General features: G+C 39.1%; 1 long non-coding RNA gene and 1 pseudogene across 3 annotated transcripts in view; one reads left to right on the top strand and one right to left on the bottom strand.

Annotated features, from left to right (window-relative positions):
- The window catches only part of LOC309862873, a 230,719-nt gene that overhangs the window by 195,546 nt on the left and 11,688 nt on the right, over nt 1-23,485 (bottom strand). For both annotated transcript variants that reach the window (XR_014310767.1, XR_014310768.1), the window contains exon 2: nt 10,903-11,000. This is a non-coding gene — a long non-coding RNA (uncharacterized lncRNA). The remainder of the gene's footprint in view (nt 1-10,902; nt 11,001-23,485) is intronic.
- Nucleotides 1,335-1,771, top strand: LOC309847814 (nuclear transport factor 2 pseudogene; annotated as a pseudogene). The gene has a single exon. The product of its transcript is annotated as a nuclear transport factor 2 pseudogene (transcript).

Below are 23,485 nucleotides of genomic sequence, written 5' to 3'. Positions count from 1 at the left end.
CTCAACAATGTCATGGGACTTCTGAAAGACCAAGTTTCTAAAACAGGACCATGATGAGTATAGCCCCCCTTAATCTCCGAGATGGTTCAGTCTGAAGATGTTTCTGAAAATCTAGGCTTTTCACAGGTTGCAGGGAGGTCCTAACTATCAGCCACCAACCTTCACTCTCACTGGAGAGAGACAGAAATAATGGTAGTTTCCAAGATTACTTGTGCCTTAGCAGGGGGCTGGAGTTGGAAGAAGAAAAAGAGATGACAAACAGAAGAATAAAGGAGCCCAGGAAATGGACCTCCAGGTTCTTTCTTAATGCTGTCTCTGAGTGACCTGACCTTGCTCCACAGCTATTTCCTGCTCTCCAAGGCCATCGATTCTCCATATAGTTCAGTCATTGGGTAACGTTGCATTTCAGGGAAGCCTGGACTCATTACCAACCCCAGAGTGAGTCTAATTTGATCTTTGCCATTTGTGGTAATTTTATTTACCTTGCCAGAGACTGGTTTGAGAGTGGGCATGTGATACATTTCTAATCAATGATATATGAGGGTTATACCACTAGGACTTCCGGAAATTCTTTCTGGCTGTCAAGAAGAGAGGTCTAAGGGAGAAATAAACTTTCTTTCCCCCTTTCCTACATCTTGATTTATATGAAGGTCGACATGCCTGGAACTGCCAGAGTAATCTGATAACCATGAGGAAAAGCTCAGAGATTTGAGAAGAATTTCAACTGGAGCAAAACCGAGATCTAGCCACTCAGTTAATGAACCCTAAAATTGCCCTCATTTTGGTTTTTTTTTTGTTGTTGTTGTTGTTTTTTAAGATTTTTTTTCTTTAATTTATTTGACAGACAGAGATCACAAGTAGGCAGAGAGGCAGGCAGAGAGAGGGGGAAGCAGGCTCCCTGCCAAGCAGAGAGCCTGATATGGGGCTTGATCCCAGGACCCTGGGACCATGACCTGAGCAGATGCTTTAACCCACTGAGCCACCCAGGCGCCCCCAAATGGCCTTTGTTTTAGCTTTTGGATAGTTAAGAAAATAAATCTTTCCTATTGTTTAACCTAAATAGAGTTGAATTTTTTGTTACTTCCAGCCAAAAAGCATGCCAAATGAATAAATAAGCTGATGGAAAAAATATTTTGTATGATCTCATGAGCTCCTTGTGGATTCATGATCAGCTAAGAATTAAATTCTTTTCTTTCTGGTAATGGATTATACTTACGTCGTCTGTCAGGTGTTTCTGAGATTACATAGACTTTATTCTTTGCAAAAAATCTTTCCATAGGCTGCCACCATCATGCCAGCCCCCAGGGTCTCAACAAGACTAGATGATGTCCAGAATGAGAGACAAGCCAATTTGGGAGCAGACTGGATCCAACTTCATTCAACATTAATATTAGTTATTTGATTAATGACAGAACCCCATGAAGCACAATTTATACTGAGGCATCATGTCTAATGTGGGAAGGACAGCAGTTCCAAGGGAAAGCTGCCATTGTGAGGAAGTTGTCTAGCCTCCATTCTAGAAAATGCAGCACAGCATCACAGTGCAGGATCATCAGCCCACGTAACACAGCTGCATCAGCAGCATCATTGTGGGCCCGCTCAAGGCTGATGGAGACCCCATCATAGGCTTCCACCAGATGTTCCTGTTAAAGAACATCAGTGGTGCTTGGGTTTGCACCAATGACATGTTCAGGCTTGCTCTGCACAAATTCAGCTGAAGTCTTCCCAGCCAGGGACTCATGCTGTTTCCTCATCCCTCCTCTTCCTGATACTATTCACCATCCTCCACATGCTTCAGATATCATACACAAATGAGCAGGGCTGTGGTGGGAGCAGGCACAGTGTGCTGCTGCTGCTGATGTATTGTGCATGATGTCTAGACGCTGGACTAGTTGCATCCGACAGAAGGCTGTTTTGTACCAGCATGTGCCTTGGAAAGACTTAAGTAATACAAAAGGTTATCGTTTTTTCTTTTTTTTTTTTTAATCTACTGATCAGTTGCTCTAGTAACCCAGAGAAGTGAAGGAGAAAGCAGCTGTCTTACCACCCAGATATTGATTTGTTTGAATGTTTCAAAATCTCATGATATACTAAAACCACAAAAATTTTCTTAACAAAAAGAAGGAGGGGGAGGAAGAGGAGGAGGAGGAGGAGGAAGGGGAAGAGGAAGAAGAAAAAGAGGATGAAGAATATTTCTATATTTATCCAGCATTTCTTTCAACACTGTCAGTATGGGGAGTAACATTGAGGAAAGATATTCTTAATTAGAATCGGAATTCATAAAAAATTATGTAAGAGAATAAAAGATATGTGAATATATATATATTACACACACACACAAATTTTAAACCAAAGAGGGAAATACTCATTTCCAGAAATGTGAAATAAACTCAGATCAGAAGGCTGGGAAGGAGCTTAAGTTAAAATGTATTAGTGGTATTATGATAGGCAGGTATAGGTTCTAGGTATAGGTTCAGCTGGATTTGGGGGTTTGGACACTAGTGCAGAGAAGGACATCTAGGAAATAGACCCCCTTCATTCAGGGAACTAGAGCTGAGACACTTCCCATAAGCCTGAGTTACAGGGAAGACTCCACCCCTGCCAGTTGGGGAAAGCAGCAAGGAAGTGTGTTGCATATGCGGGGTTGAGACTGGAAAAAAGCAACTTCCTAAAATGCAAACACATCATCACATGAATGAGCAGGTCCAAATTCACACCAACAGTATGGGGCAGAAGCTCCTAACTGACAAATCAACATAAAAATGGACCCAGAAATAGTGAAACCACAGACTTTCAGAAGAGGCAAAGCCAATATACCCCAACGGGGCTATTCCCATAGCTCAGGGAACCAGGATGCCATAAAAGTCAGTCTCTACTGAAGACGACCTGGCAGCCAAAGATTTGAACCACGGGATAAAGTGAATCACTGGGATGGAGTGTGGCAGGGTGTGACCAAAAGAAGAATTTATACATTAAGAATGAGAAATAGAGGGCGCCTGGGTGGCTCAGTGGGTTAAGCCGCTGCCTTCGGCTCGGGTCATGATCTCAGGGTCCTGGGATCGAGTCCCGCATCGGGCTCTCTGCTCAGTGGGGAACCTGCTTCCTCCTCTCTCCCTCTCTGCCTGCCTCTCTGCCTACTTGTGATCTCTCTCTGTCAAATAAATAAATAAAAAATCTTAAAAAAAAAAAAAAGGAATGAGAAATAGAAAATCATCTACAAGAGGCTTTACAATAATTATTTTAAAAAATGTATAAATAGGTAATGAGGAAATAGAAAAGATAATACACAGGAAAAAAGTATATATATATATATATATATATATAGGAATATAGATCTAAGGAAATGACCCAGAATGTGGAATTGAGAAATAATAAGATAAGCTAGGACATGGAAGAAAGGAAGACAGGGTCTAAAATATGTCTGATAGGAATTCTAGCATAAAATTAAATGAATATGGGCGAGGTAATGTTATAAAAGAAAATGGGCGAGAATTTTTCAGGACTCAAAAAGAAGTCATTGATCCTAAGATTTAAGGAGCTAAAAACAAATCCATACCTAAAAGAATCATTGTAGTAAAACTGCAGAATGCTAAAGAGAAGCCAAATTCTATAATCCTACTAGAGATTAAAATACATATTCCTATAAAGGAAGGATAATTAGACTGACAAAGACTTATAGTCAGCATAATAGCTGATATTTACTCAGTGATGGATATGGGCTCAACATCGTTTTAAGTATTTCTTAAGTTAATGTTCACAGCAACCTGACAGGGCAGATACTACTGCTATCCCTATTTCTCAGAAGGGTATTGAATTATGGATAAAAGACAATGGAATAATATATTCAAAATAGTGAGGCATAATTCTGCCTGTAGCTCCCTTCACCAAGAGTAAAGCTGGGGGGTTGTTTATTTCTTTCCTGATGGATGCATTTAATAAGCCATAAACATTTAAAGAACTGAATAATATACAGAATAATTGTTAAATACAGTCGCACCAGACATGTCACATTGTCTTAAGTTTCTCAGAGTTATGTATATGGTCATATTGTACGTGGTGAGCAGGACAGAAACTGGTGGAGAAAATTGTTTTTAACAGAATCTTTGTTTTTCACTGCCCAACCAGATTAACTTGAAGAAGTGCAAAATAAAATATGCAGGTTAAACTGGAACAGTGATTCCTTTTCAAATATTCCTGTAGCAAAAAAGACGGCCTTTTCTATCGGTAAAATAAGAGCTCTTAAAGTATTTTAACCTCTCCCCTCAACCAAAAAAAAATATCCAATACAAGGAATTGCTTACTTAGGGATGGAATAGCTAAAGAACCAAAAAGCATGGTGAAGCTACCCTGCATTTAGCAAAACCAAGGAAATTACTACCAACCCAGGGCTGGAGTGAAAAAAGCAGGAGATAGCTGTACCAGAGTGCAGGAGTCAGGGTTACATGGTGGGCCTGTCTCGTCAGAACTGAGATGGTGGAAGGAGGGACCATCCTCCAGGCACTGGAGCGACCCACTACTGCCGCATCTCCAGGAGTTGCCACCTGAAGCAGAGCCAGGAGCAATGGGGGGATATCCTGGCTTTTATCCGTCTCTAGCTCTCCATACTTCCACCAGAGCCTTCCATGAGCCAAACCCACCTAGAAGCAGAAGGCAAGACAGCACGGGAAATATCGTGTCCTGCAATACACCCAGGCAGAGAAGGGCCGAGAATGGATCTCAGAACAAATAGGCAAGTGATCAACTCCCCCCCAGCTGATGACTTCAGGAGAGTCAGTGCAAAGTCTTTTAGCACGAGCGCAGACGTTTAAGTGTCAGAGGCCCGCTCAGTGTCTCCTCTGTTCTTTAACTCTGCCATCTGCCTGAGTTCCTCCATTTTAGCTTGCTAGCCCATGTGGGTGTGAAAGTGGCACATGCATTTTATGTGGGAATGACTCAACTGATTCCTCTTTCATGCAAAGGCATTGCTTCTTTCTGATGGGAGTGCTGCTGTACAAGCTCTACAAATGTGAACTTCACTTAAGACCATCCGTCTATGGAGTTTTCGCAACATATACATCGTCTCAAAGCTGCTCTGCCTTGACGCTAATAGTGGAATGTAAAAATAATAGCTTTAGCTGTCTTTCAGCCTTGGTTTTCTTATTGTATTCTAAGTAACTCTGTAGGCATACAGAGAAAGCTTCTCTTATTTGCATTTATTTTGCCCACAGAAAATTTACAGTTCACATGATTGCTCCACTTCAAAGAAATAATCAAAATACAAATTGCTTGAATTATAAAGACAGGAGCTCAGAAAACCTAGGATAAGGAAGAAAAATTAGGGCACATTTTAAACATAAGTGAAAAGTGTTTTTGCCATGGCTATCTTCAACTTCTATCACTAAAGCACAAGTAGAAATGAATTTTGAGAACTACTTAGTTCATAGAAATTTCATCCTTTCTGAAATTTTATTTTTGACCAGTTGAATGAGAAAAGGCATCAATGCCAAATCTGTGTTTTCATTTGGGGGTAGATAACCAGAAACTGTAATATGATTTTTCTTGAATCACACTTAAGCAATAACTACTAGTCATCTTTATTTACTGTCAAAAGAAAGGCTTTTGAAGAATATGCTATTAGTCAAATGAAAAAACTGTTAACTTTTTTTTTTTAAGATTTCATTTGTTTATTTGACAGAGAGAGATCACAAGTAGGCAGAGAGGCAGGCAGAGAGAGAGGAGGAAGCAGGCTCTGCTGAGCAGAGAGCACAATGTGGGGTTTGATCCCAGGACCCGAGATCATGACCCGAGTAGAAGACAGAGGCTTAACCCACTGAGCCACCCAGGTGCCCCAACTTTCATTTAAAATATATAGTTGTCCATGATATTAGATTTGAGCCAAAATATTTTTTGTTCATCTATTAGCTTTGATAGAGATTCATTCATCACAGTATTAACTCTTTTGGGCAATTTTTGGTGATGGGAAATAAACTGTTTTGGGTGATGGTGTAGTCAATTGTTAACTAATGTGTCCAGAACTAAGGTAGATTTTATAAACTGTCCCAATTCTCAAAAACTTTTGTGCTATCAACAGGCAATGATTTGGACTTGAACTGCCTGTGTTTGTACATTTTGTTCTTTACATTCAATGCATACAGTTAGTATCACTTACCGAAGAAAGTTAGTATCAATTACCTAAGAAAGCTTTGTTGAGGGAGAGTGTGTGTGTGTGCGTGTGTGCGCACGTGCACGCACACACACACACACACACATACACACTCATGGCATATTTCATAAAGAACATTAGCACCCTCTTCTGGATGACTTTTGAGGCTATAAAGAAAATATTCTGTCAATCTCTTCCCATTTCCTAACAATGAACAGCTTGAATATTCATTAAATTTGCTCCTGATTAAAGCACAACCTCTGAGTAATTTAATTACACCATATATTTCTCAAACACTGATAAGCGCTGGAGTGAAAAAAAAACCCCACTTCATTGCTAAATGTTACCCACTGGGAATAAGTGTTTGTCTTATGAAAAGGAAAAAAAATGCTGCTTCTACATTTCTCAGATTGAGTGTCTCCAATGACTCTTCAGTATACAGAGCTAAGCAAGGACAAGATACAAGAGCACAAGGACAGACAAGGAGAGCAGACGGATGCATTCTTCTGCCACCTGTCAGTGCTTGGAGAAAAAAACTTATGCTCTTGTATGCTTTAATATCAGCCACTGACATAACTCAGTATTCTTTTATTTTTAAAATAAATCAGATACTTTTTAAACCACACTGCCTGGAGTTCCACAGATTTCTATCTCCCGATAGATATCACATGAGGTCGACGACGAAGATGTGATGCACTTGCTTGATTCATTCATTCACTCACTCATTCATTCTAAAGATATTTAGTGAGCAACTACTATGTGCCAAGCACCCTTTGGGGTCCTGGAGATACAGGGAAGAGACTCAACCTCTGGACTTCACTGAGATTACATTTCTGAGCAAAGATAGATACAATGCAGAAGTACATACACAGTACGTCCCATGATAATAAATTCTAGGTAGGAAAATGAGACAGAGGAAATGGAAAAAGAAGTGTTCAAATGTGGGGGATGCGTATTTTATACAAAGTGGTCAGAAATGTGCTATTGATAAGGTGAGAGGCATGGAGTAAGTGCAAGTTTATACCTTACGGAAATCAGAGAAAGAATATTCCAGGTGGAAGGAAAAGCAAGTATAAGCCCTTTGAAGTCCAGCTCTGGATTCCCTTTAAATACTTCCAATGTTGTGGAGCAACTGAGCATGTAACAGAAGTTAAGAGTCTGCCTGAGCTTTGGAATTCAAAAGCTTGGATAAGATGCTATATATAAGCAATTGACAAATTACTTAATATCTCAGCCTTTTTTTCCTCTTCTATAAAATGGGTATTTCTATAATTTTCCTTCTTCCCAGGATTATTGTAAAAATTAAATGACATATTACAGGCAGACTTTAGCATTGTACCTGGCATTGTGCTTAAGTTCAATAAATGTTAGTTATTAAAGGGAAAAATGCTTCTCGGGGCACTTGAATTTTCGACACCATTTACATATTAAATCGATCACATGGGTTGAACTGGAATGCTCTTCTAAATACTAGTCAGAAATCATTAGGTGAGCAGAAATGCTTCTTTTTCTGTGTTGTCCTGGACAAGCTCCTTTACCATCCTGAACCTCAGGTTTTGCAAAATGAGGATACTAAATTAAATCAGTGATTGTGGTCTAAAGCCTCCAGGAAGGATGAGAGCTACTATTCCTATTTTAAACCCCCGAACAAAATGTTAAACTACTTCTAGACTATCAGGCTTGCTTTGGGCTGAATTATGAGGCATGGAGTTCAGTGGCCGAGCTCTCCGGCTATTGAGTGTAACAATCTGGCCAAGGTGCTCTCCTAAAAAGTTTACATTTACCTGAAGAGCACTGCTTTCCTTAAACACCTGGGTTCTTGAGATACTTTCAAAGGGCTCCATCATCCAAATCTAACTCCAACACCTTGACCACCACTGAGCCTCATCCACAGGATTAATTCTCCACCCAACCCTTCTCTCCAAATCCCATTTCTTTTTCTTTCTCTTGAGGGAAAGCCCCCAAACTCACTTGGTAAGTCTGTTAAATATGGTGAGATGAAGGATCAAAAGACTGGGGGCGGGGGGTAACTAAAGGAGCTGGACATCGAGGAAGGAGTCCCCCTAGGACCATCTCCCTGGGAGAAATATGGCCAAAAGATGGGATAGGGAATCAGGAATCTAGTCTACTCCTAATCTTAAGGCCTCTTTGTCCATGTTTGAAAAATTGTCAGAGGGTCATGTAAAACAGGCTGCCTTACTCATCCTTATAATCCTTAAAAAGGATTAAACAGAACTGGTCAGGGCACTGAAGGGACAGTTAGCTGCCCAGAGGCAAAGTGATGTACAAGAGGCCCTGGCATTGCTAGGTATTAAGCAGCAGTTCCAACAAAGTCTATTTCAAGAAATGCCACAGCTCATGTTGAAAATCTCCTTCCTTTTTCCTTGCAGAATTTATCAGACCCCCCAGAACCTGTTAATGCTGATTTATAACTTACTGGGTTTTGACTCTGGGCTAATTTTTCAACCTCTCTGAGTGTCAGGCTGCTTGTAAAATGAGGGTGATAATAATTAGCCAGCAGAGTTGCCTGGCACATAGTGTGGCTTCAGGACATGGTAGCAATTATCAAGATAAAGAAGTGTGCTGGTTCATAACTCTAAGGAGTTATGTATATTGGAAGGTGTTTTCCAGCTAGAAGACTGTATGCTAATTTCACTAAGATAAGTAAGTATGAAATAGGAACTATATGGAACTGGGCACGGAGTGAAAACTCAGACATTGGAGATGTTACATAATTTAGGTGTGGAAGAATTAATCACTCAGTTGGCAATCAGGCCTTGTTTATTCCTCCTGAAGTTCTTACACGGTAGCAAATCAGCTGTAGTGGCGACTTTGAGGCAGCCACAACACAGGAAGTGTGAAATGGATTCTCTGCAGCAAAGTGCATGGAGACCAAAATCCATTGTACTAATTAGTTATTGGGATCTTTGAAAAAATCACACAGGCTCAAGGGACATTTACTGATTTTGTTAGCTCTCATGGCTGCTATCATGTGATCATTGAGACAAATGCCATCTTGATAAGAACTAGTTCTGTATTTGCAACGTGGAGATATTAGAACATTGTCAAAGCACAATTATTAGCTCTGTGTTGGTACTCAGCTTTTCATTTTCAGTTTTGTTCCTAACCCTATATAATAGTTATTCAGTTGCTGTCAAATGAAGGAGACTGGGAAATAGTTGCCTTAAATTCTATGTAACCCCTCTCCCTGAAACAAAAATAAACAAATATGTAATAACTCTTGAAAAAAAATTCTATTTAAACCACTTTAGGATTTTTTAAAAAAATATTTTATTTATTTGTTTGACAGAGAGAGAGAGATCACAAGTAGGCAGAGAGGCAGGTAGAGAGAGAGGGGGAAGCAGCTCTCCGCTGAGCAGAGAGCCTGATGTGGGGCTCAATCCCAGGACCCTGAGATCATGACCCGAGCCGAAGGCAGAGGCTTAACCCACCAAGCCACCCAGGCGCCCCCATTTTAGGATTATTTAACACAACGTTTTTCATGTCAATAAGCACTTCAGGAAACGTCAGGTGCAAAAGGCTAAAACAATGTGAGAACGTGTTCACTCTCCCTTTGAATTAAAGACATGGGAAATCAGAAAACCAGGAACTAATATTTGCAGGTATCAGACTGAAAAAGATTTAAATATGTGATAAAACCCTAGTGGCTCAAGTTATGGAGAAGCAGGCATTTCTATACAAGACAGTGGTGGTATAACCTTTCTGGAGGGGAAATATGATATCCATCAGTATTTAAATGACACTTTCCCTTGTCCTTTTCCCTGGGAATTCCAAAGTTAGCATTTTTATTGTCAATATGCTTTCATAAATTTTTAAGCAATTTGGGCAAAGATGTTTATTGTGGCTTATAACAACTAATGGAAATAACGAAATTACTACCTTAAGAATCATGTAGGGCACAGACACATGTGATGAGATAACATTTTGTAATATTACCTGTTTTTTGGGAGGGCTGATTGAATATCTTTTTCACCTGGTGTGTTTTGGATACCTTGCTTCAGAGGACAAGTGGCACACCAGAATACAAATAACAAATACACACAGAGGATGTTTGGCTTTTGAGTTTCAAAAGCTTGTACACCACGAGAAACTTACTTATGTGCACTCCTAGATAAAAATTTCTTGGGTTGGGCAAAGGTAAGGAGTTATAAGGGGAGTGTATATGTGCATTAGAAAAGAACCCTCCGTTTAAGGCTGAATTCAGGGATGGGAAGAACAAGCTACAGATCATTTTGCTGGGCCTAAGAGAACAGAACACTTGTTTCCTAGGAAGATGCCTGCATATGACTAGAATCCCCATGACTATCCCATGACCACCTATTTTGAAGCCATCCTGGGTAAGAATAGAAGAGAAATAGCTTCCAAAGGGTAGCGTGGCTCAGTAATCCCCTGTGTCTGAGAGTGATGGAGACACATCAGGGAGATTCAAAGGATCTGAGGGAAATGGAGAGGAGTCAGGGATGATCATCAGAGATCTGCATGGAGCAGAGCTGGAGGGTCAGATGGGACAGTATACACATCTCAGCATCTGTGAACAAGTTAAGACAACAGCGAACCAGATGCCACACCATGCCCCAGAACCTTGGCTCTACGTAAGTTTTTATGGAACTAAGAAAAACACCGTGCAGGAAAACCCTGAATTGGCAGAGATTACGTTTTGGCCACCCAAGGGGATTGGACCTTGAGATAAAATTAAGCTGAGTGACAGAGAAATAAATATAGTCGAATGTCTTCCTTACCTGAGTTTTTGGAAGGAGATAGTTTCTCATTTCACATACCATGGAGTAACACATATCGGAAATAATGCGGGAAATAAATATGCTCCAATATGAAAGATCTGCAAGATAAATTTTAAATTAAAAAAAGGCAAGGGAAAAAACAATTTGAATAGTATGAATCCATTTGCATAACAATGTTGTATGTTCTAAATGTTTCAAGGATATGGAAGAAATGATTAACTGATTTCCTCTAGAGACTGAGGCTTTTCATTTTATAACATTTTATAAAGATTTCTTTTAAAGCAAGAGCATATATTACTGTTATAAAACATATTTATAATGCATAATAAAATATTCTTTTCATTGTCAAACCATGTTTTGTGATCCATTACATTGAATGGGAATTCAATTTATGGAGCATTTATTTCAATAACTTCAGGATAAGGGATGAACACATGGGTCTTAAATATTTTTTGAGTGTAGCATAAAGCTGACAAAGGGAACTCATTTGATTTTCTTTTTCAGTGATAAAGGGTGTTGCAATGTGCCTTTAAGGAAAAACAACTCTCCCTCCATCATTTCTGTAAAAGTGAACATTCAATTTTTCTCATCACAAAGGTACAGATAATTTTTCTAAAAATGTGTTGATAATCAGAACAAAGACATAAGACTTGAAGAACTGGACAGAGTCATACGTTTTCATAGGCCCAAATCTATGCTCATACATGCTGGCAAACAGACACTGAACATACCACAAGAACTTAAATACGCAGACAAGAATGGCTGCTTTCAAAGTCATTTTGCAGTTATTCTAACTCACTAAAAATATTTAGTAAGCCATCTTTTGGGAATTGCTTTTAAAACTGATAGCATATTTTTTTAAAGTGTTCTAACAGGTGCTAAGTAATCATCATTTGAGGGTGCATTTAAAGTTTAATAGCAGCTAACGGCCATTTAGAGTCAAGTATGGTGAATAAGGCAGTTGTTCAATGAGATAATAAGTGTACAGTTAAAAAACAAGTAGAGTAATGATAGAATAACATGATTATTCTACAAACTCTGGAGGAAAGAACATCTATTCCCTGAAAAGAAACTCTTCAATGTCTTAAAAACTGCACTATCATTTGAACAACTGCATGGCCTACCAGGCTGCTTTAAAATAATAATTTAAAGAATGAGTTTTAGCCTCTCTGCTAAAATGCAGTCTGATGACTCATAGTAGTAGCATTCTATATATCATTTTAAAATATGGAACTACATGATTTTAAAAACCAATTTAGTGGTTGTAACCAATATTACAAATACAAAAAGAAAATATTAAGTGTACCATATGTAGACAGAGTTATGTATTATTTTATCAAACTTTGTTTCAGTTATATATTTTTAGGCACACATTCATTATTCAGTACAAAGTTATTGAGGCCCAGTTATGTGCTAAGCCTGGGCTGTAGGTCAGAGTCTTGCCTTGCTCAAATTTTGAGTCAGGTAATCTTTTACTATGTGTGTGTCCAGGGAGGAGAAGGTTATCATTCATATTGTAGGATATTTAGCATCCTAAATACCATCCTGGATGTTACGGGCTGAACTGTTTTCCACAAATTTCAGGAGCAAGGAGTCCTGTACTCTTCTCCATGTGAGTCTGTCCATAAGCTTCTAGGACTTCTCACATGGCTTGGCAGTTGGGTTCCTAGAGCAAGCATCCCAAGAGATAATGAGTTTCCACTCATTATCTGCTGCTAGTTTCTTAAGGGTCCAGAATCTGACACAATGCATTCCATTGACGAAGTAACCCTAAAGCTCAAATTAAATGGAAAGGGACATCGGCTTCACTCTTTGATGAGAAAAAGTGTCAAAGAATTTGGGGGTCATGTTTCAAAATTACCACATCTTCTAACAACAACATGAGGTGTATTTTCTAGCAATACATCCTAATCTTATAGGCAAGGCAAAGGAAACAGAGACAGATTAAAGTTTGCCCAAAGGCACACAGCTTTTACATGTCTGTCTCTACTTGTGATTAGTGCATATAAAACTCCACATCCTTCATAATTTATAGCTTGGAATTGCTGCTTGAGGATAAGAGACCCAAGGGTTTCATAAATTGAAAAAATATGGGTAGGGATTTTATCTGATGGTGAAGAGCTCAGTAATCTGTGCAAAAAATATGGAAAGATTAACAGATATGTGACCAATATGATGCATGAATTTAAGCAAAATAATAATACATGAGAAAGTCACTCCTGACTTAAGCCTTTTTGAAAAAATTATTCCAGATAGAGATGCACATGTCCATTAAGCATGCAATGAAATGCTTTGAGCTTTTAAGAGGAAAAGTTCTCTAAGTAAAAAGTAATTTTATTAAAAGCCAAAACAACTGCTATCAGCACATAGCAGGTTTATGTGTATTTTTTTATTATGTCTCCAGAATTGAATGCTAAATAGAGTCCAGCATATTTTTTTTTCTGTAATGTAAATGTAAGTGGTACTTACACATTCAACATGAAACTCACTTCTACCCTATAAGAAAAGCCCTTGCTCACTAACAGAAAACAGAGAAATGTTTAAAATTCAGTAGAGTGCAAGGTACATCACTGGCTTGTTGACCCAACAGACTTCTTCCTGCAATTCAAAGTCATAGATATAATTTAAATGCATTTTTAAGCATACGGTGTATAGTGGCAGTTCGGTATCCAATGCAATTCTTTAACTGAAATTTGGGCTTACTGTTTAAAACAAAACAAAACAAAACAAAACAAAATGACTCCCTGTCATTTCTAATCTGAAGAAACAGGGTAAGGACTATTATTATTGTCTAGTCAGTAATAAATATCTTTGCTTCCACATGTTCAATACACCAACAAGTGGAGAAGAGGACACAGTGTTTGATCACTAAACTTCTACATTCCATGTGGGGTGGGAACACGCCTTCTGCCTTCACTATTGTAACCCCAGTCCCTAGTACATTCTTTGTGTTGAGAAGATGTTCAATAGACAGTTACTAATAAATGAGATGCTTCATGTTTCAAGAAATAATACTGAACATGGTGGCTGGCTCACACAGGATGGTGACGTAGACAGTCTTGTGCAGCATTAGCTGTTAGAGCTCAATGTGGTCAAAGTACAGGTGGCTGGCTAGCACATGAGGTGGCCACATGACTGAGTGCACGAAGTGTGCCAAGAAGTTGTGAGGGTAGCAGAACTGGTGCTGGCATTTGGGGTGTGGCAGGGCTCCCTTCAGATTGTGGTGCTCAGCAACATGGAATGGGATGTTCTGGAGGGTGGTGCCTGTAGTCTTGGTAACTTATGCAGGGAAAGCAAGCTGTTGTACTGTGAGCATCCCATGGAAAGGTACCAAGTGGCAAGAGTCCACAAGTGCTGGGCCCTAAGTCTCTCAGTCTGCTTGAAGAGTGGAATGCTGTGGGCAAGCACCTGAGTGAGCATGGGAGGGGAGCAGTCAGACCTTCGGATGAGACTGCATCCTCAGCACCCAGCTTGATTGGAACTCCGTGTGACCTTGAGCCAGAGGGACCCAGCTAAGCCACACATGGATTCCTGACCCACAGAAGCAAGGCAATAAATGCCTTGATGTGTTCAGGTGCTAAGTTTGAGGTAATTTGGCCATAAAGAAACAGATAACTAATATAAGGGCAGAGGCCCTTGGGGATCCTTGAGAAAGTCTACTCTATACATTTAGAAACTGAAGATCAAAAGAAGATTCATTTACATATTATGGAAACTCAGATTAAAGTCACCATATTCTCTTTAAAAAAATAATATTTAGAGGCAGCCGGGGCGACCAGGGAGTGTGAGCTGCTGGCCAGTGCTGCTGTGGAGCCTAGCGAATCCTGAGCCCAGGCAGCAGTAAAGCAATCTGCATAGCCATTTTGCCTCATGGAACACACTGGGTTTTAGAAGAGCATATTCCCCAGTGCTTATGGAAATGCTGAGATGCAGTCTTTCTGCCCAGAGGATTTCCAGTCTATGATCAGATAAACTCAAGATGAATCCTGATGTTACTGGTGAAGCAGCAGAAAGCAAAGACAGTGTCAACAATCTTGAATCATAAAAGGAGTTCAGTCATCTTACTTCAGAATACTTTATTTTCAGGGGGAGAAGCAAGATGGCAGAGGAGTAGCAACCTGAAATGACATCAGATCCCAGGAGTTCAGCTAGATAGTTATCAAACCATTCTGAACACCTACAAACTCAACAGGAGATAGAAGAGAAAAAGAGCAGCAATTCTGGGAACAGAAAATTGGCCACTCTCTGAAAGGTAGGATGAGCGGAGAAGTGACTCTGAAGCAATGGGAAGAAAGACTGTGGGGGTGGGGGCTGGCTCCCAGCAAGTGGCGGAGCAGCAGAGCACAAAATCAGAACTTTTAGAAGTCTGCTCCACTAAGGGACATCCCTCCAGAAGCTAGATGGGAGTGGAGCCCTCGTGGGACAGTGTGTCTTCAGGTCCCGCAGGGTCACAAAAAGACTGGGGTTGTCTGAGTGTGGCAAAGCTCCCAGGTATCGGAGTGGGAAGCCAACTAGAGACAGAGCCAAAGAGTGAGCTTTCAGATCAAGGTTACCTTAAACCATGACCCAAAGCACAGCTGGGCCACTGCTCTTTGAGCAGGAACCTCACAAGTGGCAGATCCAACGATACTCACCTTCCTGCTCTGGGAGGAGCAGCGCGGCAGGACTCTGCTGGGTTTGGAGACTCCAAATGGGGCTGTGCTCCAGAGACAGAGACACTTGGTCACAGGCCAGGAGAGCTTGGAGTGCGGCCAGAGACCAGGGAGATGGGAGGGATTGACCGCTTTTCTCTGAGGGTGCACTGAGGAGTGGTGCCCTGAGCTCTTGGCTCCTATGGGGCCAAAGATAGGGAGGCTGCCATTTTCATTCCCATCCTCCAGAGCTCTATGGAAAACGTTTAGGGAACAAAAGCTCCCAAGAGCAAACCTGAGCAGATTACTTAGCCTGGCCCCTGGCAAGGGTGGCATTATTCTGCCTCCAGCAAAGGCATTTTAGAATCATTGGAACATGCCCCTCTACCAGAAGATCAGCAAGAACATCCAACCAAGACCAAGTTCACTGATCAAGGAGAACAGCAGAATTCCAAGGAGGGGAAAGCAAAGCATGGAATTCATGGATTTCTCCCCATGATTTTTTAGTCTTGCAAAGTTAATTAAATTTTTTTAATTTTATTTTTTTCTTATTCTATTTTTTAACTTTTCCTCTTTCCTCTTGTAACATTTTTTAACTAGTTTATCTTAACAATACCTTTCTAAAAAAAAAAAAACTTTTTAAACCTTCATTGTTATAGTCATATTTTATCCCCTCATTGTATTTAACCTTATTTTTTATATACATATAGGTTTTCTCTAAAATATTCTGGGAGACAGTTTCTTCTAATAGATCAAAATATACCCTAATCTAGTACATGGCTTTGTTCTAGTCTCCAGCCTGAGCACATTCCCTCTTTTTTTTCCTTCTTTTTCCAACCATCTTATCTTATCAATTCCTTGTTTAGAATTATTTTTTAAAATTTTCATCTTTATAGTCAGAATCCATCCCTTAATCGTGTTTACCCTTATTTTTGTGGGTATATATATATATTTTTTTTCTTTCTTTCTTTAAAGTTTTGGGAGGTGGTTTCTTCTAAGAGACCAAAATATACCCAAAATCAAGTAGGTGGTTCTGTTCCATTCACCAGTCTAATATATATATATATATATATATATAATTTTTTATTTTTTAATTTTTATTTCTTTTTTCCCCCTTTTTTATCCCCCTGGTTTTGGACCTCTTCTGATTTGGTTAGCGTACTTTTTTCTGAGGTCTTTGCCATACTTTTAGCACTTTATTCTCTCATTCATATATTCTTATCTGGATAAAATGACAAGGCTGAAAAAACTCACCAAAAAAAGAACAAGATGCAGTACTGAGGTCTAGGGACCTAATCAATATGGACATTGGTAATATATCAGAATTAGCGTTCAGAATGACAATTCTCGAGATGTTAGCTGGGCTCGAAAAAGGCATGGAAGATATTAGAGAAACCCTTTCTAAAGAAATAAAAGAACTAAAATCTAACCAAGTTGAAATCAAAAAAGCTATTAATGAGGTGCAATAAAAAAAAAATGGAGGCTCTTACTGCTAGGATAAATGAGGTAGAAGAGAGAATTAGTGATAGAAGACCAAATGATGGAGAATAAAGAAGCTGAGCAAAAGAGAGGCAAACAACTACTGGACCACGAGGGGAGAATTCGAAAGATCATTGATACCATAGGACAAAACCATATTAGAATAAATGGGATTCCAGAAGAAGAAGAGAGAGAGGGGCAGAAGGTATATTGGAGTGAATTACAGTAGAGAATTTCCCTAATATGCCAAAGGGAACAAGCATCATAATCCAGGAGGCACAGAGAACCCCCCTTAAAATCAATAAAAATAGGTCCACATCCTGTCATCTAATAGTAAAACTTACAAGTCTCAGTGACAAAGACAAAATCCTGAAAGCAGCTTGGGACAAGAAATCTGTAACATACAATGGTAGAAATATTAGACTGGAAGCAGACTCATCTACAGAGACCTGGCAGGCCGGAAAGAACTGGCATGATATATTCAGAGCACTAAATGAGAAAAATATGCAGCCAAGAATACTATATCCTGCTAGGCTATCATTGAAATAGAAAGGAAGATAAAAAACTTCCAGGACAAAAAAAAAAAATTAAAAGAATTTACAAATTCTTGCAAATTTGGTTTGCAAATCCAAACCAGCTCTACAGGAAATATTGAAAAGGGTCCTCTAAGCAAAGAGAGAGCCTAAAAGTAGTAGACCAGAAAGGGACAGAGGCAGTATATAGTAACAGTCATCTTACAGGCAATACAATAGCACTAAATTCATATCTTTCAATAGTTACCCTGAATGTAAATGGGCCAAATGCCCCAATCAAAAGACACAGGGTATTAGAATGGACAAAACCCCAAAACCCATCAGTATGTTATCTACAAGAAACTCATTTTAGAACCAAAGACACCTCCAGATTTAAAGTGAAGGGGTGGAAAACAATTTACCATGCTAATGGACATTAAAAGAAAGCTGGAAAAAAAAAAAAAGAAAGCTGGGTTGGCAATCCTTATATCAGATAAATTAGACTTTAAGCCAAAGATTACAATAAGAGATGAGGAGGGACACTATATCATACTTAAAGGGTCTGCCAAACAAGAAGATCTAACAATTTTAAATATCTATGCCCCTAACATAGGAGCAGCCAACTATATAAACCAATTAATAACAAATCAAAGAAACATGACAGTAATACAACAATAGCAGGGGACTTTAACAACCTCTCACGGAAATGGACAGATCATCCAAGCAAAAGATCAACAAGGAAATAAAGGCCTTAAAAGACACACTGGACCAGATGGACATCACAGATATATTCAGAACATTCCATCCCAAAGCAACAGAACACACATTTTTCTCTAGTGTACATGGAACATTCTCCAGAATAGATCATATCCTGGGTCACAAAGCAGGTCTCAAAAGGTACCAAAAGATTGGGAGCATTCCCTGCATATTTTCAGACCACAATGCTCTGAAGCTAGAACTCAATCACAAGAGGAAAATTGGAAAGAACTCAAATACATGGAGGCTAAAAGCATCTTACTAAAGAATGAATGGGTCAACCAGGAAATTAAAGAATTGAAAAAATTCATGGAAACAAATCAAAATACAACTGTTCAAAATCTGTGGGACACAGCAAAGGCGGTCCTGAGAGGAAAGTATACAGCAATACAAGACTTTCTCAAGAAACAAGAAACAGCTCAATTACACAACCTAATCCTACACCTAAAGGAGCTGGAGAAAGAACAACAAAGAAAGCCTAAACCCAGCAGAAGAAGAGAAATCATAAAGGCCAGAGCAGAAATCAACGAAAGTGAAACCCAAAGAACAGTAGAACAAATCAATGAAATTAGGAGCTGGTTCTTTGAAAGAATTAATAAGATTGATAAACCCCTGACCAGACTTATCCAAAAGAAAAGAGAAAGGACCCAAAAAATAAAATCATGAACAAAAGAGGAGAGCTCACAACCAACAACAAAGAAATATAAACAATTATAAGAACATATTATGAGCAACTATACGACAGCAAATTTGATGAGAAAGAAATGGATGCATTCCTAGAGATGTATAAACTACCAAAACTAAACCAGAAAGACATAGAAAACCTGAACAGACCCATAACCAGTAAGGAGATTGAAGCAGTCATCAAAAATCTCCCAACAAACAAGAGCCCAGGGCCAGACAGCTTTCCAGGGGAATTCTACCTAACATATAAGAAGAATTACTACCTTTTCTCCTGAAACTGTTCCAAAAAATAGAAATGCAAGGAAAACTTCCAAATTCATTTTATGAGGCCAGCATTACCTTGATCCCCAAACAAGACAAACCCCCCCCCAAAAAGGAAAATTACAGACCAATATTCTTGATGAACATGGATGCAAAAATTCTAACCAAAATACTAGCCAATAGGATCCAACAGTACATTAAAAAGATTATTCACCATGACCAAGTGGGATTTATTCCTGGGCTGCAATGTTGGTTCAATAACCACAAATCAATCAATGTGATACAATACATTAATAAAAGAAAGAACAAGAATAATCTGATACTCTCAATAGATGCCGAAAAAGCATTTCACAAAGTACAGCATCCTTTCTTGAACAAAACTCTTTACAGTGTAAGGATAGAGGGTACATACCTCAATATCATCAAAGCCATCTATGAAAAATCCACAGCAAATATCATTCTCAATGGGGAAAAACTGAGAGGTTTTCCCCTAAGGTCAGGAACATGACAGAGATGTCCATTATCACCACTGATACTCAACATAGTACTAGAAGTCCTAGTCTCAGCAATCAGACAACAAAAAGAAATTAAAGGCATCTAAATTGGCAAAGAAGTCAAACTCTCACTCTTTGCAGATGATATGATACTTTTTTGTGGAAAAGACACCACTCCAAAACTGCTAGAACTCATACAGGAATTCAGTAAAGTGTCAGGATGTAAAATCAATACACAGAAAAAGGAAACAGTTGCATTTCTATATACCAAAACAAGGCAGAAGAAAGAGAAATTAAGGAATCAATCCCATTTACAATTGCACCCCAAACCATAAGATACCTAGGAATAAACCTGACCAAAGAGGCAAAGAATCTGTACTCAGAAAACTATAAGGAACTCATGAAAGATACTGAGGAATACACAAAGAAATGGAAAAACATTCCATGCTCATGGTTTGGATGAACAAATATTATGAAATTGTCTATGCTACCTAAAGCAATCTACATGTTTAAAGCAATCCTATCAAAATCCCATCCATTTTTTTCAAAGCAATGAAACAAATAATCCCAAAGTTTATATGGAACCAGAAAAGACCCTGAATAGCCAGGGGAATGTTGAAAAAGAAAACCAAATTTTGTGGTATCACAATTCCAGACTTCAAGCGCTATTACAAACCTGTAATCATCAAGACAGTATGGTACTGGCAAAAAAACAGACACACAGATCAATAGAACAGAATAGAGAGCCCAGAAAGGAACCCTCAACTCGATGGTCAACTAATCTTCGACAGTGCAGTAAAGAATGTCCAATGATAGTCTCTTCAACAAATGGTGTTGGGAAAATTGGACAGCTACATGCAGAAGAATGAAACTGGACCATTTCCCTATACCACACACAAAAATCAACTCAAAATGGATGAAAGACCTCAATGTTGGACAGAAATCCATTAAAATCCTTGAGGAGAACACAGGCAGCAACCTCTTCGACCTTAGCTGCAGCAGCTTCTTCCTAGAAACATCACAAAAGGCAAGGGAAGCAAGGACAAAAATGAACTACTGGGACTTCATCAAGATCAAAAGCTTTTGCACAGCAAAGGATACAGTCAACAAAACCAAAAGACAATTGAAGAAATGGGAGAAGATATTTGCAAATGACTTTTTACTAAAGGGCTACTATCTAAAATCTATAAAGAACTTATCAAACTCAACACCCAAAGAACAAATAATCCAATCAAGAAATGGGCAGAGGACATTTACAGGCATTTCTGCATGTTCACTCTGCATCAGATGGCCAACAGACACATGAAAAAATGCTCAACATCACTTGGCATCAGGGAAATACAAATCAAACCCACAATTCGATACCACCTCACACCAGTCAGAATGGCCAGAATTAATAAGTCAGGAAATAAGAGATGTTGGAGAGGATGTGGAGAAAGGGGAACCCTTCTACACTGTTGGTGGGAATGCAAGCTGGTGCAGCCACTCTGGAAAACAGCATGGAGGTTCCTCAAAAAGTTGAAAATAGAGTTATCCTATGACCCAGCAATTGCACTACTGGGTATTTGCCCTAAAGATACAAATGTAGTGATCTGAAAGGGCACGTGCACTTGAATGTGTTATAGCAGCAATGTCCACAATAGCCAAACTATGGAAAGAACTTAGATGCCCATCAACAGACGAATGGATAAAGAAGATGTGGTATATATACACAATGGAATACTATGCAGCCATCAAAAAATGAAATCTTGCCATTTGCAATGATGTGGGTGAAACTAGAGGGTATTATGCTGAGCGAAATAAGTCAATCAGAGAAAAAACAATTATCATATGATCTCCCTAATATAAGGAATCTGAGTGGCAGGCCGGGGGTTGTGGGGGGTAGGGAAGGAAAAAATGAAACAAGATGGGATTGGGACGGAGACAAACCATAGGAGACTCTTAATCTTAAAAAACAAACTGAGGGTTGCTGGGTGGAGAGGGGGTGTGGAGAGGGTGGTTGGGTTATGGACATTGGGGAGGGTATGTGCTATGGTGAGTGCTGTGAAGTGTGTAAGCCTGATGATTCATAAACCTGCACCCCTGGGGCAAATAATACACTATATGTTAATAAAAATATTTAGTCATGGTGGATGTCCATTTATTAGATTTAAATCAGATTTATCAATAGTTAAAAATGAATTTTGCATCATTTCCTTAATTGTTATAGAACTGGGAAGCATTAGAAACCACTTCTCTTAAACTTTTTTTTTTTTTATTAAACAAATGAAGAAACTGATTCTAGTAACACAGAATCTAGCACACTTGGCCAAAGTTCACAGATGCTGCAGAGCTCCAAAGCAGAGCTCCCCATCCAAGTGCACATGGACTTTGAGATACTGGTTATTAATGGGAAAGCAAACACATCTACCTCTTACCAAGTCAGATACATTCCCATATGGCCCCAGATGTAGCTTGGCCCAGAAAAGAGTGGAATTTACCACATCAATGAGTCCGAGCATTTGTAGTTACTTTTTCTTTTCCTTTTTCTTTTTTAAAGCCCTATTGCCCTGTTATTATTTTCATTACCCTTATATCACCTGAGAACATTCAAGTGTGGAAAATATCAGGTGTCTGTTGTGTTTTTTACTACTACAATGTCTAAGACATGATAGGTGCTCAATAAATTGTTAATAGGAGTGGGAAAAAAAAGTTGTGTTGTTACTACATTCTTGGGAGTCTCATTTTTTCAATATAATGATTAAATATATTGATTATTAATAATATATTATTAAATATATATTAATATATTAAATATATTATATATTAAATATATTGATTAAATATATTGACTAAATCAACTCAGTGCTGAATTCTCCACTCAGCCCAGAAAGCATGGTATCTAGGAACCATGAAGAAAGAAGCTCATGAAGATGTTTCTATTTCTTTTAAAATCAGATGAAAAAATGAATATGATCCAGCTTATATTACATTCATCTTTATGCCAACACAGTTACAATATACAAGTTTTAATATGTTTTTATAAAGAGTAGGGCCATAAAGGTAAGCTGCCATGGGCCCAAAAAGCTGCCGTGGACCCAAAAAGGTAATATGGCCCTGGTCTCTCTTGGGATGCTTTAAGGACTGGTATATGAAGTTATAGATGTGCCCTGAGCTCATTTAAAATCCACAGACATGAAAAGGGAGCTCAGTGTGCATATCCTGCAGTTGCAAAAATAATGTCTAGCTACTTTATGAGAAATATACTGGGTTTACTAAAGGCAGAGACATTATAGTCAATGGTAACTCTTCATGGGCTGCTCTCTCAATGTTTATTGGGGAAAATAATTCAGAAGTTTTTTCAGTGGACGACCCATGAGCCACAAGGAAGGGGGCACTCACAGGACCCTCTCAGCCTGAAGGGCTTGCCACAGTCTACGAAGCTGCAGAAGGAGAACGTGAGCAGCTGAGGCAGGGGCACACACCTCAGGCCGAGGAGGGCTGGCTGAGTGATCCCTAACTGCCAGGACTGGGAGTGTCTTTCTGAAGAAGAATCTTCCAGGCTGAGAGGGAGTGAAGGCAATTTACAACAGTGTCAGTCAAGTAGGAGCTTTCCTGTTCTACTCACTCTATCTTCACTTCTGTCAGAAAACTGACAGAGGAGGAGGGAAATAAAGAAGCAGCAAACCACACCGTCCTCCACCATGTCGGCTCGGGCATAGGGAAAGATTTAACTTTTACTCAGTTTTGCTACTTTGATTATTATAAGAGACAGGGAATTATAAAT

The sequence above is a fragment of the Mustela nivalis genome, assembly GCF_964662115.1.
Source record: "Mustela nivalis genome assembly, chromosome: 1".
NCBI classification, from domain to species: Eukaryota; Metazoa; Chordata; class Mammalia; order Carnivora; family Mustelidae; genus Mustela; species Mustela nivalis.
The sequence above is the reverse complement of the archived record's forward strand: the minus strand, read 5'-3'. Positions and strand labels throughout refer to the sequence as shown.